This window comes from Equus przewalskii, chromosome 4 (genome assembly GCF_037783145.1).
Source record: "Equus przewalskii isolate Varuska chromosome 4, EquPr2, whole genome shotgun sequence".
Lineage (NCBI taxonomy): Eukaryota > Metazoa > Chordata > Mammalia > Perissodactyla > Equidae > Equus > Equus przewalskii.
In genome coordinates, this window is record NC_091834.1 from 2,476,072 (window position 1) to 2,494,942 (window position 18,871).

General features: G+C 35.6%; 1 protein-coding gene across 18 annotated transcripts in view; it reads left to right on the forward strand.

The window, feature by feature from the left end:
* MAGI2 (membrane associated guanylate kinase, WW and PDZ domain containing 2) overlaps window positions 1-18,871 on the forward strand; it is a 1,255,661-nt gene that overhangs the window by 823,380 nt on the left and 413,410 nt on the right. The window lies entirely within an intron of this gene.

Here is an 18,871-nt window from a genome sequence, read left to right on the forward strand (position 1 = left end):
TCGCTGTTGGTTCTGTTTGACTCCTGGCCTGACTTTCTACCACCTACTTAGGACTTTTTGTCTGCAATATGTCTTTCTGAGGACTGATCTTTTAATTGGAGTCAAACATGCTTTATAGAGAAACAGCTTTTGGAACTATAGATAATATTTGAATTTTGTATTTAGAGGCATAGCATTCTGCTAGTTATTAAGGAACCAGTGATAGAAAGATCTATACATAGAGCGAGTTTCCTTTAATCAAACATTGAAGCAAAATGATTAATTGCTTGTATCTCCTAGGTTATTCTTAGGATTTTCCAGTTCCCAATGTGATAATATTAACTGGCTTAGAAATCGACTGTTTTCGTGTATGTGAAGAGTTTTTTAAACAATTTTGAGGATTAGATGAATGTAAACCTTGTTTTTAAATTTGTAAATTATATAGTTGAAGTCTGTTACTGATGATACATGTAATTTCTTAAAATATTGAGTTTAGTGTTAAAAGAGCGCTTATAAGTTAGCTAAAATGATAAGCAGCGTACTCTCGTGATGATTTATTATTTGACCACCATCCTTTATCTAATCAAATTGTTCGCGCCCTGTTCGGAGGCGTCTATGCCTGAGGAGCTCTTAAAGGTGAAGAAAGCGATGAGGAGTATTTGAACTTTTTACAAAGTTTTTGCAACGTCAACTTTTGAGAATGTCTAATTCTAGAAGTCCTTTCGTTTTAACAATAATTCTGGCTTTCTCGGATAATATCTAGATAACATTGTTCATTCCAAAGTTATAGGAACTGTTCACAAGCTAGTTATAGTACTGAATTAAATTAAAAATTAGAATATATGATTTATATGTACACATCTAAATGCAGAAATATCGTTTTTAGTCACTATACAATTTATTCGTACACATCTGAATGCAGAAATATCCAGTTTTTAATCATTATCTACATTGAATTTTATATTCATAGCTGTATCTGTGTGCCTTCTTTATAGTAGTGATTGAATTCCATAAAGTTATTATGTGACCTGGACTTCTGAGCACAATTAGGTTACATTTCAGTGACACCAGCAAGACGTGTATTGCAAATTATGATAGGTTCTAAATTAAAATGACCTGGTCTCTTATATCTTGGACTTACAATTTACTTTTGCCACAGATATAAAACCTTAGTATATCCTAATTAAAATAAATTTAACAATTTCGCAGTTCTGTGACATACCGAACTTCGCAGCTGTCTTGTTCGTTTGAGTTGTTCTTTTCGTTATAAAAAGCTATTAAAGTCAAATTTCAAAATCCTGGGAGAGATGTTGGCATAACATATTGCATAATTATAATATTTCAGTGTTATCAGTTTTTCCCACATCTGCACTTATCTGTCTTCTTAGGATGGTAGATGCCTAAAATGATGCCACAGTCTGTGAGACACGTGTCATTGAAAAATGAGTCCCAGAATGCCATCTTAAAGCTGAGATTTATAACTGGTCAATTACTATTTGTTTTCATTTTCTACAAAATAAACAATTCATAAATCTTATTCCGTATATTATTGGAATGTTTTACAATGGAAACTAACGTCTAGTTAGCTAGAATGCTATTATTCTGGACACATTTGAGGTTTTCTTGCCAAGAAAAGTGCTTTTAGGTAATACTGTTACTTCTCTTTTATTTTTCTTTTCTTTGAATAACATAGATTAAAATTGCTCGTTTAAAATGTTGGATGTTCATGGATTGCTGTTGAGCTTGCTAATTGAGTCAGGCTTCTTTGCATGTATCACAGTTCAGCTGAGACCAAGCAAAGTTAGTAATTTTCTGAATGCTGGAATGTGTGTAAAATGTTGTGGAGGCTCAAGACGGTAATATCTTTCTCCAGCAACGATTTATCCTTCTTCAGCCAGGGAGATAAGAGTGGTGGATGATCACCTTAAACCAAACGAGTTGAGCCAACATGAGGTTGGGTTGAGTTCTGGCAGGACCCAGTCTGTCTCTGGTTTGCTCCTGTTCTTACGGAGTTCCCCCCGCCCCCCCACAAGGTTTTCAACCAACAGCCTCCTGCAGGTCGGCAACCGTTTCCTATAAAGGGTCAGGGAGGGAATATTTCAGGCCTTGTAGGTCCTCCCGTCTCTTTGCAACTACTCATTGTGCAAAAGCAGACAAAGGCAATCATAAATAAAGGGCATGGGTGTCCAATAATGCTTTGTTTATGGACACAGAATTTGAGTTTCATATACTTTCACGTAACTAAATATTGTTCTTTTGATTTTTTTTTTTTGTCAACCATTTAAAATTGTATAAACTGTTCTTAGCTCATGAGCCACATGAAAAGTAAGGACAGGCTGGATTTGGGTCTCAGGATGAACCCAGGCCTAGTGTGTTCATGTGGGGCCTTCCCCCTGGCAGGTCTTGCATGCCAATCTTTTAAAGATATTTTTCCTCTTAGTATTGCAAGACTTCCGAAAATCTCTGGTGCTTTTCAGGGGTTTTAGCTTGGGTTTTTGACTCTAGATGTTGCAGCTTCAGAATTTGATAAATGTCCTCATGGTATAATTGGCGGTTGTGTTTGAGATCTCTCAAGTCTATATTTTGTCACTCCATTCCCTCAAGATGCCTCGACTCTTTGCTGGTTTCTAACATCCAGCTTCTGCCCAGGCCAAGTCTGGATTCTTCCACAGCCCAGAATCAACAAAACCAGGTGCAAAGTCTGCCCTCCCCTCTCCAGAGTTCCCTCCTCTTCAGAACCTTAGTCTAGATGTGTCGTTTCAGCCGTCCTCTGATCCCTTCTAATTGTTCAGCTTTTCCATTTTATCTAGTTTTTCTATGTATTCTCATGGGTTATAAGCTTCTCACTCCTAGAAGCAGAAGTCCTACCTAGAAATGGAAATTTTAGTGCAGTAATTTTTAAATTGTACATTTTAGACCTTACTCGGTTGCATACCATAAATTCTTTATTATTATCATAAGTTATGTTTTAATCTCTAAAGGTTGAATTCCATGACATTGTGTATGTATGCATACTACTGTGAATGTACATATGTACATGTGTATATGTATGTAGATATGGATCTGTAAACGTATGCATCTTCAGATCTGTTTACAGAGGTGCATGAAAATTCTTTGGTCAACTATAATAAGAGAAAGCCAAGTGAAAGCGAGACGGAAGGAGGTATTATTCCGGGGCTGGAGAAAAACTAGCAAGTGTTTGTTTGTTGGTATCAAGGGAGAAGATGTCTCAGTATAAATACATATTGGACAACCACTTATTCTGTTGACACTAAAGCAATCATTTTGCTTTTTTATTTGGAAGATAATACTGCTACTAAGCATAAAAACAGGGGGGCCAGCCCTGTGGCATGGTGGTTAAGTTCACGTGCTCTGCTTTGGTGGCCTGGGATTTGCACGCTCAGATCCCAGGCACGGACCTACACACCGCTCATCAAGCCAGCTGTGGTGGCATCCAGCATGCAAAATGGAGGAAGATTGGTGCAGATGTTAGCTCAGGGCAAATCTTCCTTAAGCAAAATAAAATTAAAAAAAAAATTGAAACCAAAAAACATACTTCCTTCTCTCATACTGTGGTTGAAATACTGAAGCCGTTGTGCTCTGTGCGTTTGTCACAGCTCTGTGCATTTCTGGAGTTTTAGCACCAGTCTACATAGCAGAAAAATGTCTCCACCTACTACTGGATTCTAATATTAGTATTTAGGGGAGGGCTGCTGAGCAAGCCAACGTAGTCCTTTACAAAATGCCACAGAAATAGCAGTTAACTATTCAACAATGTGGATGTAGGATTGTTTGAACTCTGAATAAACCACCCCGATATTTTGTCCCCAGCCCTCGGAATCAGTCCATGGGCTTTCTCCTGACACATTTCCAGCTGCAAACAGCGCAATCCTGACTCATCCCAAAAGATCACTGAGCCAGAGTTAATATCAAAGTGATGCAAGCCTGGTAGGAATATTCTTTTCTTAAAATTGAAATGTGACTAAACTCAGTAGGACTACACTATCACCTCCAGGAGAGGAAATTGTGTGGGATTTTGAGTCACAGAAAACTCTACTCCAAACACCAACCTTTGGTCTTTTGGACAAGGTTCTTAATTTCCAGGATCTTAGGTGTTCCTACCTGTAAAATAGGTCTGATACATATTTCACACAGATTTTGTGTCACATGCAAGGACAGTCGTCTGTGGCATCAGAGGCCCTCAAGAATGGCGGCTTTCCTTTCCTCCAGTTGTACTCCGAGCCAACAGATTTGCCTCATAGATGATGAGGGAGAAGAAAATCAGCATGGCTGCCCCACATTAAGAGCTTTGAATTACTCTAGGATGTCCTGGAGAGATGGAAGAGAACAAACCCATGTAGGCTAAAATTATCCGGCTAGCTAATTCCAGCCTAATATTAACAGATTGGAGGTTTCCCCCCTCCGTTCTGTTTTACTGGCTCTAAATTCTCACAAAATTATCATTACAGCTGTATGAACTGGATGGCTTCATTTCTGTATTCTGTATCTATGAATTATAAGTGAGCATTCTCACGTCACCACAGAAAAAAATCACATAATCTCAACCCATTTACCTACATGAAAACTGCATTTCAACTGACATTAACGAAAGCTTTGAACTATTCCTTACTCTATTTTTTAAAAAAAAATTGTCCAAATGCACATGAATGAAGGTAGCATCAGCTATGTCTTGTAATATTTATTAAATGGATTTTTTTTTTCAGGAGAAAGAGGTTGCCTTTCTAAAGTAATAGAAAATACTAATTAGTTTCAGCTTGTTTCTTAAGTGAGTGTTATAGAATAGACACATAGATTTAGAAGTGCATACTTTTATTTTCATAGTTCAAATTCTGTTTCTAGACTGCATAATTTATTTGCCCCTTAACTAGGGACTTTGACCTGCTTTCTCATTAAATTTGTATTGTTAACTAGTGATCCTAATTTCTCAAGATTAGATATGACAGATTAATTTTACCTTTGAATATTTGTTTTTCTAATCTGACAAACCTGCAAAGACTGTGTTTGCAAAACACCTTGAAATTTTTCCACTAGGAGGAATTCATAAAAACAGACTCTAAAAATATTAACTATTCAAGTACTAAAACTTTGAAAAGTCTTTTATACGCAAATGTTGAGCTCTCATCTTTAAATATTATGAGCAAAATAATTTGAATGTTATTTTGTTTGTATACTGATATTTTGATATTCTGTAAAAAAAAGAAATTTCTAATATTTTAGTAGATGCAGCTAGTTATTTTTTTGCTAACTGATAATTATTCGTATTAGTCATGATTTTCTATAGCAGCACACTGACATATGTTTTATCCAGTAATATACCACCCTTTCCAGTATTTTTGGCTCAGGAGTACTAAGAAATGCTAGCATTTTAGAATACGGATCTTTTGTGGAGGAAATAATAAAATTAATCCAAAATGGATCATATAGGATGGCTATTCCACTGTTTTGCACAAGTGCCAGCTTCTGCGTTGTTAATAGCTGGCGTCTGTTCTAATTGGTCCCAGTCTCTTCTAATTGGCTGGTGATCAGACCATAAAAGTTAAATATTTTGCATATTATTCCTGTCTTTATTTATGTATTTCCCCCTCTACTTGTAATTTTTACTGTAGCTATAAATTAGTACCTATGTAAAGATTATGAAATTTGTTCTCCTTTCGCTCTTGATCACTTAAGTTACTTTTATGCTTAGGAATGAGTTACATCTTGTCCTTAATGCATGCTACTCCTCCTTAATGCATGCTACTCCTCCTTAATGCATGCTTACTACTTAATACATAGTAAGCACATAAATGCATAGTAATACATACTTACCACTCCTCAATGCATACAAGTTTAAAGATAATATTGACATCTCAAATCTGTTCTGCACAGTAGCAAAATAATTTCAAAACTTTTCAAAATGGCTTTTCAAAACATTTTATTTTGAAATAATTACAAGTTCACAGAAAATTACAAAAGAGTATACAGGGAAGTCCCAAACATCCCTCAGGAAGCCTCCCCCAGTGTTGACCTCTTACATAAATGTAATACCATATCAAAATCAGGAAATTGACATTGGGACAATCCACAGATCTTATTCAGATTTCACCAGTTATACCAGTACTCATGTGTGTGTGGGGGGAGAGGGTATTTCCATGCAATTATATTACATACAGAGTTACATGTGACTATGACCACAATCAAGATTCAGAACTCTTCCATCACCACAAGACTCCTTCGTGCTACCCCTTCATAGCCACATCCATCCTCTCCAGCTCTACAATGTCTAATCCTTAACAACCACTAATCTGTTCTCTACTTCAATTAGTTTATTTCACAAATGTGAATCGTACAGCGTGTAAACTTTGAGACTGGCTTGTCCCCCTCAATTTAATTATGTTGAAATCCATTCAAGTGTGTGTATCAATAGTTTGATGCTTTTTATGTACCAATGTTTGTGTAAGCATTTACGCTGTGAAGAGCATCTGGGTTGTTTGCAGTTTTTCGCTAAAACAAATAAAGCTGCTACAAACATTTGCATACCGGTTTTTGCGTGAACATAGGTCTCTTATCTGGAATAAATGCCCAAGAATGCAATTGCTAGGTTGTATAGAAAGTGAACTTTTAGTTTTAGAATAAATGGCCAAACTATTTTCCAGAACGGCTGTACCCTCTTACCTTCCTATCAGCAATGCACAAGTGGTCCATTTTCTCTGCATCCTTCCCAGCACTTAGTGTTATAACTGTTTTTTATTTTAGCCATTCTGATAGGTATGTAATGATGTTGTGTGTGGTTTTAATTTGGGTTTCCCTAATAGTTAATGATGTTGAACTTCTTTTCTTGTAATTATTTGCCATCTGAACATCTTGTTCAGTGGCATGGCTGATCATGTCTTTTGCCCAATTTTTAATTAGATTGATTGTTTTTTAAATCCAGTTTTGAGAGTTCTTTGCATATTCTAGCTAAAAACCCCTTTATCAGATATGTTGTTTACAAACATTATCTCCCAGTCTGTAACTGTCTTTTCATCCTCTTAACAAGGTTTTTTGCAGGGAAAATGTTTTTATTTTACTAAACTTCAATTTACCAATGTTTTCTTTTGTGAATTGTGCTTTCAGTATCAAGTTTAAGAACTCTTCACCTACCCCTAGATGCCAAAGATTTTCTTCTGTGTTTTTTCCAAAATTGTATAGTTTTACATTTAAGTCTGTGATCTATTTTGTGTTTGTTTTTGGGGGTTTTTTTGTTATTGTTTTGTTTGTTTGTTTTGCTGAGGAAGATTAGCCCTGAGCTAACATTTGTGCCAATCTTCCTCTACTTTATATGTCAGTTGCTGCCACAGAATGGCTGACGAGTGGGGTAGGTCCATGCCCGGGAACCAAACCCAGGAACCTGGGCTGCTGAAGCAATTAATTTTGTGTTAATTTTTGTATAAGGCATAATGTTTAGGTTGAGGTTCAGTTTTTTTCCTGTGGATATCCAATTATTTCAGCACCATTTGTTGAAATGGCTCTCCTTCCTCCATTGGATTCTGTGTACATCTTTGCCAGAAATCAGTTGGGTTCCATTTATCTATGTGTCCACCTCTGCACCGTTACCACCCTGTCTTGATTAATGTAAGCCTCAATATTGAGTAGATTGATATTTCCTATTTTATTCTTTTTAAAAATATATATATTGATAAAAGCTTTAATTAATTAGGAAGATATTACAATTCTAAACTTGTATGTACCTCATAACATAGCTTCAAGTTGTATATAAAGGGAAAAAATGACAAATCTGAAAAGAGAACTTGAAAAATTCACTATCAGAGCGTATGATTTAATGCACCTCTCATACTATGCAATCTGATAAACAGACAAAAACATGAGAAGAAAGATCTGAACGACAGAAAGACCCAAAGGCACACATAGACACTGTACTTAACGATTGGAGAGGACACATCTCAAGCACACAGAGTTCTTTACAGACACTGAGCACACAGGAATCGACAGAGCAAATCTGAACAAGTTCCAAAGATGGCATTCCTATATCACAGAAAACTTCAATTATATGTCAATAAAAAGATCACTAAAATATTCTCCATACTTGAAAATTTAAAAACACTTTTTTAACATGTATTTTTTCTCAGCTTTAGTGGGATATAACTGACACATAAAATCATGTAAGCTTTAGGTATAAAATGTGATAATTTGACACACATATATATTGTGAAATGATTCACACAATAGGTTAATATATCTATTATCTCATGTAATTACCTCTTTGTGTGTGGGGATGAGAACATTGAGACTGACGCTCTTAGCAACTTTCAAGTGTATAACACAGTACTATTAACTATAGTCACCATGCTGTATATTAGATCCCCAGAACTAATTCATCTTATAACTGGAAGTCTATACATTTTGACCAACATCTCCCCATTTCCCCACTCTCTAGACCCTGGCAACCACCATTCTACTCTCTATTTCTGTGAGTTTGGTTTTATAGATTCCACATATAAATGAGATCAAATAGTATTTGTCTGTCTGCCTTATGCTTAATGCCCTCAAGATCTGTCCATGTTGTCACAAATGACAGTATTTCCTTCTTTTTTATGGCTGAATAGTATGCCATTGTGTATATACATCACGTTTTCTTTATCCATTCATCCAGCAGTGGACACTTTGGTCTTTCCCATGTCTTGGCTATCATGAATAAAGCTGCAATGAACATGGGGATGCATGTACCTCTTCCAGCAGTGATTCAATCTCCTTCAGGTATATGACCAGAAATGCAATTGCTGGATCATATTTTTAATTCTAATTTAATTTAGTTCTATTTATGTTTCTAATTTAATTTAATTCTATTTTTAATTTTTTGAGGAACCTCCATACTTTTTTTCCATAGCAGCTGTACCAATTTACATTCCCACCAACAGTGCACAAGGGTTCTGTTTTTTCCACATCCTCGTCAATACTTGATATCTCTTCTCTTTGTGATGATAGCCATTCTAACAGATGAGGTGGTATCTCCTTGTGGCTCTGATTTGCATTTTCCTGATGATTAGCAATGTTGAGCACCTTTTCGGGTACCTTTTAGCCATTTGTATGTCTTTGGAAAAATGTCTATTCAGACTCTTTGCTTATTTTTAAATTGGATTATTTGGTTTTTCTGCTGTTGCGTTGTATGAGTTCCTTACATATTTTGGATATTAACCTCTTTTCAGATAAATGGTTTGCAAATATTTTCTGCCATTACATAGATTACTTTTTTCATTTTGTTGATTATTTCTTTTGCTTTGCAGAAGCTTTTCAGTTTGGTGTAATCCGAGTTGTTTATTTTTTATTTTGTTGCTTGTGCTTTTGGTGTCATATTCAAAAAATCATTGCCAAGATCAATGTCAAGGAGTTTTTCCTCTGTTTCCTTCTAGGATTTTTATGGTTCCAGGTCCTACGTTTAAGTCTTTAATCCATTTTGAGTTAGTTTGTGAGTGACATAAGATAGGGGTACAATGTCATATTTCTGCACGTGAATATCTAGTTTTCTGAACACCACTTCTTGAAGAGACTATGTTTTCCCCATTAAATATTCTTGGCTCCCTTATCAAATATTGGTTGACCATAAATGCATGGATTTCTTTCTGGATGCTTGAATTCTATTCCATTTGTCTGTGTGTCTGTTTTTATGCCAGTACCAGTGTTTTGCACTTTAGCTCTCTAATGCAGTTTGAAATCATAAAATGTAATGCCTCCAGTTTTACTTTTCTTTCTCTAGATTGTTTCAGCTATTCAGAGTCTTTTATGATTCCATACAAATTTTAGGATTACTTTTCTGTTCTGTAAAAAAATGCCATTGGAATTTTGATAGAGATTGCATTGAATCTATAGATGGCTTTGGGTAGCATGGACATTTTAACAATATTAGTTCTTCCAATTCATAAACACAGGATATTTTCCCTGTGTTTTATATTTATTTACATGTTTATATTTATTTATTTGTACTTATATATTATATATTAATTTATATGGTTCTTCAATTTCTTTCATCGATGTCTTATACTTTTCAGTGTACAGAACTTTTACCTCCTTAGTTAAATTCTTTCTTTAGTTTTCATTGTTTGATGCTATTAAGATGGAATTGTTTTCCTTATTTCTTTTTTAGATAATTTATTAATTTTTATTTGTTGTTTTTGTACCCTGACACTTTACTGAATTTGTTCATTGGTTCTAACAGGTTTTTTGGTGGAGTCTTTATGATTTTCTCTATATAAGATCATATCATTGGCAAACAAAGACAATTTTACTTCTTTCCCAATTTAAATGCCTTTTATTTTTTTTTCTTGCCTAATTTCTCTGGCTGGGACTCCTAGTAATATGTGAAATGGAGTGGTGAGGATGGGCACCCTTGTCTTATTCCTGATTTTAGATGAAAAATGTTCAACTTTTCATCACTGAGAGTAATGTTAGCTGTGGGCTTGTCGTATGTTGCTTTTATTATGTTGAAGTGTGTTCCTTCTATACCCAGATTCTTGAGACTTTTTGTCATGAAAGGATGTTGAATTGTGTCAAATGTTTTTTGTATATCTATTGTGATGTTCATATGATTTTTATCTTTCATTCCATTAATGTGGTGTGCCACATTTATTGATTTGTGTAAGTTGAACGATCCTTGTATCCCAATGATAAATCTCACTTGATGAGGATATATGATCCCTTCATGTGCTGTTGAATTTGGTTTGCTAGTATTTTTTTGAGAATTTTTGCATCTATATTCGTCAGGGATGTTGGCCTGAATTTTCTTTTCTTGTAATTTTCCTTATCTGGCTTTGTGATCAGGGTAATGCTGGCCTTGTAAAATGAGTTTGGGAGTGTTCCCTCCTCTTCAAATCTTTGGAAGAGTAAGAGAAGGATTGGCAAAAATTCTTCTTTAAATGTTTGGTAGAATTCACCTGTGAAGCCATCTGGTCCTGAGTTTGTCTTTGTTGGCAGGTTTTTAATTACTGCTTCAATCTCCTTACTCATTATTCATCTGTTCGCATCTATTTCTTTATGATTCAGTCTTGATAGTTGTATGCGCCTCTGTGCTTATCCATTTCTTTTAGGTTATCCAATTTGTTAGCATCTAATTGTTCATAGTAGTATCTTCTGAGCCTCCATATTTCTGTAATGTCTCCTCTTTCAATTCTGAGTTTATTTGAGTATTCTCTTTTTTTTCATAGTTGGTTTAGCTAAAAATTTGTTAATTTTGTTTATCTCTTCATAAAACAGCTCTTAGTTTTATTGATCTTTTCTATTATTTTTCTGATCTCTATTTTATTTATGGCTGATCTGATCTTTGTTAATTCCTTCCTTCTGCTAACGTTGGGCTTAGTTTGTTCTTCTCTTTCTAGTTTCTTTAAGTGAAAGTTAGGTTGTTTATTTGAGGTTTATTTTTTTAATGTAAGCATTTATTGCTATAAATTTTCCTCTTAGCACTTCTTTTGCTGCATCCCATAAGTTTTTGATAGGTTGTCCTTCCATTTTCAGTTGTTTCAAGATATTGTTATATTTTCCTTTTGATTTTTCCTATGATCCATTGGTTTTTCAGGAGAGTGTTGTTTAATTTCTACATATTTGTGAATTTTCCAGTTTTCCTCCTCTTAGTAGTGTCTAGTTTTATGCCATTGTGGTCAGAGAAGATAGTTGATGTGATTTCAGTATTCTTCCATTATCTTAAACTTATTTTATGCCCTAAAATATGATGTATCCTGAAGAATGTTCTGTGGGCACTAGAGCAGAATGTGTATTCTGCTACTGTTGGATGGAATGTTCTGTATATGTCTGTTAAGTCCATTGTTCTAAAGTATAGCACAAGTCCAATGTTTCTTTATTGATATTCTGTCTGGATGATCTAACCATTGTTGAAAGCAAGATATTGATGTCTGCTACTGTTATTATGTCATTGTCTATTTCTCCCTGTAGACTTGTTAGTATTAATATATTCAGGGGCTCTGATGTTGGGTGTGTATATATTTACAATTGTTCTATCCTCTTAATAAATTCACCCCTTTATCATGACATAATGACCTTCTTTGTCACTTGTCAAAGGTTTTGATTTAAATTCTATTTTGTCTGACACAAGTACAGCTACCCCTGCTCTCTGTTCGTTTCCATTTGCACCAAATATCTTTTTCCGTTTCTTCACTTTAAGCCTATGAGTTTTCTTAAAGTTTAATTAAGTCATCTTAGGCAGCATATGGTTGGGTCTTATTTTTTAAATCGATTCAGCCACTCTGTCTTTTGATTGGAGAATTTAATCCATTTACATTTAAAGCAATTATTGGTACGTAAGGACTTACTCACGCCACCTCATTAATTGTTTTCTATTTTGTAGTTTCCTTGCTCTTTTCTTCCTCTCTTTCTGTCTTTGTCTATTTTAAGCTGATAACAACTTAACTTTGATCACATACAAAACCTCTACACTTTTACTCCACCTATGTTTTTGATGTCACAACTTACCCCGTTTTATAGTGTGTATCCATTGAAAAATTACTGTAGCTATAGTTTTTTTAAATACTTTTATTTTTTAACCTTTATGCAGTACTAGAGCTAAGTAGTTAAACATCACCATATTATAGTATTAGCACGTTCTCAATTTGACTATATACTTACCTTTACAGTGTGATGTGTATTTGAAACATCTGTTTTCACATTACTAAGCAGTGTCCTTGCATTTCAGCTTGAAGTACTCTTTTTAGTATTTCTTGTAAGACAGGTCTAGTGGTGATGAACTCCCTCAGCTTTTGTTTTATTGGGAAATTCTTTCTCTTGTCTTCATTTCTGAAAGACAACTTTGTCAACTTTTCTTTCTTGGCAGTTTTTTTTTCCCCCAGTACTTTGAATATATCATCCCACACTCTCTTAGCTTGCAGTTTCTGCTGAGAAATCCACTGATAGCGTTATGGAGTTTCCCTTGTATGTGAGGAGTTCTTTTTTTTTCCTCTGGCTGCTTTTCACATTCTCTTTGTCTTTGATTTTAAATAGCATGTAATTGGGCCAATTATTTTTAAATCTATCCTTCCAGTATGTGTCTTTTAATGGATGTATTTATACTATTTACATTTAAATGAATTATTGATATGTTAGGACATAAGTCTGCCATTTCACTGTTTGCTGTGGTTCTGGTTCCTTTGTTTTTCTTTCCTGGTCTCCCTATAAGGTATTTGAACACTTTTCTCTTTTCTAGTCTTCTTATGGGTTACTTAAACTTAAAGATTCTACCTTGATTTAGTTATAATGTATTTGTATGTCACTTTTTACGATTTTCATTATGGTTGGACCAAATGTTACAGTAACATTTGTAACATATATTACAGTCTTGTAGTATTGACATGTTGCTATTTTGGGTGAAGTATAGAAACCTTACTTCTAATTATGTCCCTTTAGCCTCTCCACTTTTAAAATATATTTGTGTTAAGCATTTCCTCCACCTACATTAAGCACCACATAAAATATTGCTATAATTTTTGTTTTAATTATCAAATACAATTTAAGAAATTCTTAGTCACCCCTGTGTTTATCCATTCATTGATTTTACCTTTCTGAAATTCTGAGCTTTCTCCTATTTTCACTTACTTTCTGGTTGGAGAGCTTCTGCTAGGGACCAATTAGTTTTCCTTCATCTGAGAAAGTCTTGCTTTTGCGGCATCCATGAGTAGTCTTATTTGAGAAATTTGTGCTATTTCATACTGGACTCCATAGTTTCAGATGAGAAATCCACTATCATTTGAATTGGTGTTCCCCTATAGGTACTGTGGCACTTTTGTCTGTTGCTTTTAAGGATTTTTTTTTTTTTTTTTTTGTCTTTCATGTGTCTTGCTGTGAATTTCTCTTTCCTTTTTGGGGTTTGCTTAACTTCTTGAATCTGTAGGTTTGCATCTTTTGCCATAAGTTTGGAAAATTCCTTGCCATAACTTTTTCGAATGCTTTTTCTGTCTTGCCCTCTTCATGCTCCACTTCTGGGACTTTGATGATGCAAATGTTATTGTGTCATCTTTGTGTCACTTTGTTATGGTCCCGCAGATCCGTGTGACACTGTTCTTTTTCTTTTCACCAATATTTTGTTGTTGTTGTTCATATTGAGTAGATTCTATTGATCAGTCTACAATTTCATTATTCTGTCCTCTGTTACATTCGCTGTGCTGCTGAACCCACCCAGCAAGATTTTAATTTCTATTACTGTATTTTTCCTTTCTATTTGGTTTCTTTGGTAACTTCTATTTTTTTTCTAAAGTTTTTAATTTTTTAATTAGTTTCAAGAGAATTCCTAACTGCTTGTTGAAGCAGTTTCACGATGGCTGCTTTAAAATCTTTGACAGATAATTCCAATATTTGATTCATCTCGTCATCAGCATCAGTTGTCTTTTCTTATCCAATTTGTGATTTTCCTGGTTATGGGTATGATGAGTTATATTTGATTTTCTCCTGAGCATTTTTTACATGGACTTTTTTAAATGTACATTTAAAATAAAGTCTTTTATTTTAGCAGGCAGTGTCCCTGTTTAGGTTTCGTATGTAGATTCTGGCCTATTTTGTAGCCTGTGGTTCCAAGAACAGTACAGTTTTCAGGGCCCTTGCAGTGTTATTTCAGTTGACTTAGTTTTTCATACTTGAGGGGTCCTGATCCTTCCCTGCTGGTGCCACCTGTAAGGTGTGGAAGGCTCATCCCTGAGTTACCTTTTGTCGCTAATAGTGATGTGGGATTCTGGATCTGTGGGATAGAAGATGCTTCCCCTGGCCCATGTTCTCTGTCCTTGTAGTACGGGCAGGTGTCGGGCAGGGGGTGGATTACCTGCTTGGGATCCAGTGATGCCACCCCTGTAGGTGCATCAGGCTGCCACTCTTGATGGGGGACGTCTTGGTCTTTCTGGCTCTGATGCCACCATTGTAGGTGGAAGGGGCCCACCACTGCCACTGGGTGTGGATTGAGGGGGTAAGGTGCCCCTAGGTGCCTCTGGTGCTTCCCTATTTCTGGTCCTTTGGCCTGAGAGAGTAGGCTTTTCTCATTTGTTTGCTTGCTTGTTTGTTTATATATGCCTGTTGGTATTCCAGGCTGGAGGCCTCCCTGGAGCCCCATTTAAGATATATAAGAGAGGGGCCAGCCCAGTGGTGTAGTGGTTGGGCTTGTGTTCCCTGCTTTAGTGGCCCAGGGTCTGCAGGTTCAGATCCCGGGAATGGACCTACACACTGCTCATCAGGCCAAGCTCTGGTAGCAACCCACATACAAAATAGAGGAAGATTGGCACAGATGTTAGCTCAGGGACAATCTTCCTCAGCAAAAAAAAAAAAAAAAAAAAAAAGATACGTAAAAGGTAAAAAGAAAACCCTGGGAACCCACTGTGGTGTCATCCTTCAAATTCTGCGGTCCCTAGCCAGTCTACCTTCTTTTCCACCTTTCCAGTTTGTCTCTATGATTGTCTGTTGAGTTATTTCCAGGGTACTTAGAGGGAAGAACTGGGGACTGTGAGTCTATACTGTCTTGTCTGGGATCACATGTCAAAATATGATTTTTGATACGAAATGATGACAATATTTTAGAGTTTGAGTATTTTCCCACACACTCTCTCTGTTGCATCTACCAATGGTCTGTGAGGTGGGTAGAAATTTTTAAATCCCATTTTTCTGATAATGATGCTGTAGTCCAGAGATTTTAGGGGCCTCGTCTAATGACAGTAAATAGAAAATGAGCCTTGAATCCAGGCCACTTGAGTTTAAGATGGATCTCAGTGTTGTGTCCATCATGCAATACCACAAAATACTTTAGCTAGAGACATTAAGACCTAAAAAATGTGTTAAAGGAAACTGGTTAAAGATATATTTGCTGTAAACTTTTGTATTTAAAATGAATAAAAGGGAGCTTTCGTATATATTCTCAATATGTTCCCTGGACCATTATATCTGTAAATGGACCAGTGAGTATAATTTATGATCAAAGAATTTAAATGTCATGTGATTTATGTTCTTAAATTAACAGAGTAAATTTAGCTCTCTGAAAGATATTTTAAAATAAGTCTTGATTTATATTCTGTGTTTTTTCAATTAAAAAAAAACAAACAGGGGGCTGGCCCAGTGGCATAGTGTTTAAGTTGGTGTGCTCTGCTTTGGCGGCCTGGGGTTTGCAGGTTTGGATCCTGAGCTTGGATCTACACACCGCTCATCAAGTCAGGCTGTGGCAGCATCCCACATACAAAATAGAGGAAGATTGGTACAGATTTTAGCTCAGGACCACTCTTCCTCACCAAAAAAAAAAAAGAGAGAGAGAATAAAAAACAAAAAAAACCCAACAAGGTTCTGTTGTTTTTTATGCCATCACAATTTCTAAAAATGTCCACTACAGTCCATATAATGTCAGAAAAATTTCTCTAAGAGCTAAATTTCGCTCCCTGTCAATCATACTGTGAGGCACGGCGTTCTGTGTCCCTCAGTGGTTAGATCTGTGCACCAATGCAGAAAGCAAAACAGAAAGGTGAAGCCCTGATCTGAATATTACAGACGAGCTCTTTCAGAAGTGGGAGAAACAAACCCAGATCAAAAGCCAGATAATGAACATTAACTAGGGCTTGTGGCTGAAAACAAAGGAGGCTTCGTTTCAGTTTCTGAGGTGAGATGATATGATTTCCCATTGGTACGTGTAATTTTAAGATTTTCTAAATACTATGCCTCACAAATCAGTGCTTTCCAAAGTTGATGACTATTAAAAAAGCAAACTTATTTTTTACTGGTTAGGGTGAAAAGTGAGTGCTTATGATATAATCCAGTGCACGATTGTGGCATAACCACCAAGCATGTCAAAGTGTCTGGAGTAATATACATTCAATGAGGTCCTTCACACAGCTACCGTTAAGGACCTATCCCTGTTACTATTGAAAACTCACGTCTTCAAGAAATTATATTTCCAAGAGCTCCACATTCTGTGTGCTCTTTGTGGGAAGAACTTAAAACGTTGCCTTCAGACGAAAAGGGGCAAACATTATTTGGTGTTTTGATATCGAAACCATGTAAGGAACCCAAATAGACTTAGAACCATTATTTCTAAGGCACCACTTCAAATCAGCAATACAAAATCAATGTGAAATTTCGTTGATTTTACTTGTTCTTGAACTTCTTACTTGTAAGTGATAAATTGTCAAATCAGCAATACAAAATCAATGTGAAATTTCGTTGATTTTACTTGTTCTTGAACTTCTTACTTGTAAGTGATAAATTGTGGATATTCTATTATCCAGTTTTTTGACCCATAAAAATAAATCTTGAGATTTCATCTTGATTTTCCAATATTTGTTTTCGCTAAAAAAAAGTCTTGGCTCTCCTCTTCTCCTCTGCCACACTATCTTTTCAATGTATTCTAACTTATGTCCTTTCTCTTTGCCTTCATACTTATTTACTTAACCCAAATCTTTCCTTTGAGACTGCTGTACTCACTCTGATACTCAATTTTTATATACCGTAAGTCATTTTATTCCTTTAATGTAGATTACCTACCTACAAACAAAGCAAGTTGATCCACTTGTCCATGTGACAAATGTTTATTGGGTAGCCACTCTGTCCGTAGAATTGCGCTATGAGTCTTGAAAAACGAAAATAAATGCAATACCCCAACCCATTCCTCAATGAGCAATACAGTCGAGAAGGTACTATACTAAGCTCTCCAAAATAATGAGGAAAGTTTAATAACGGTGTGAGGAAACATCCAACACACAACAGGAAAATACAAGATGACCACCTGTGGATGGGAGTGTTCCGGGAAGGCTAGAGGAAAGACATGGAATTCGAGCAGAATTGCAAAGATGCTTTGCGTTTACAACCACTCTAAATGTTTAGCTTCTGCTGAATTGTTCATTTGTTGACTTTCTTCTTTCTCTCTGGGTTTGTGGTTCCCATTCCCATGGCTTTACCTCCCGTCTATGTCGATTTCTCCTTTCAGTGCTGATTAATCCTGTCACAAATATGCACAAATGCTATATCCATTTAGGTTTTGTTTCTGTTATGTTATTATTGCTTAGGTAATTTTAAATAGCTCCATTCTTCACTCCTACTCCAACTGGGTCTGTATTTGTTATGTCATCTTTCCTTTCAAGTCTTTCTTTAAACGACTTATAAAACCTGTCGTTTCCATTGCTAAACTGTTACTCTTACATGTGTTCTTTGAATCTTTAGCCCATGTTTTCCTCTATAAAAATCCCTCATGCGAGAAACTATTTCTTATACTTTATGAAATCTCTTCTCTTAGAAATGTCTCTTTCCGAATGGATAGCCCCTTTCACTACTCACGAGGATGTAATAGCCGCCATTCTTTCACTCCTTGCTTTTCATATTCAACCTAAATCCAGGCTTTGTGTCTTTATGTTCAAGATTCTACATGATTTCTGTCTCACTTCATTTGGTTTCTTTTTCCTGGGAATACTGCCAGCTGTTGTTGCTTTCTCTATTGCACTCTGATTACTAATGCTTTCTTTAAAAAAAAAAAAAAAAAAAGATCGTGATACCTGCATCCTTGGATCTTCCTTCAGACTAAAGTTAAAAAAGGTCCAAGTACCAACTTGGTATATTGAGAGAACGCGAATTTGACCCCCAAATACTGAGGGAGCTTCTGATAAAATTATGACACAAGAAAAGGGTAGACGAGCATATAACTTCAAGTTCCATGAGCATCTTGGGCTTCATAATATTTTTTATTTTGCAACAAAAAATTTAAGTTTCCAATATTTTAAGTGAATTTTAAACAAGAACGTCAGGGTGTTCTCCCTTGACTTGAGTTTCCTATTTCTGAGTGAACATATTTTAAGTTTAACAAATCTCATATGCACTGTATTTTCTGAAAAAAAAAAAAAAACTGTTACATTTGTTTTTCACCTTGAAATGGAGAAATTACCGT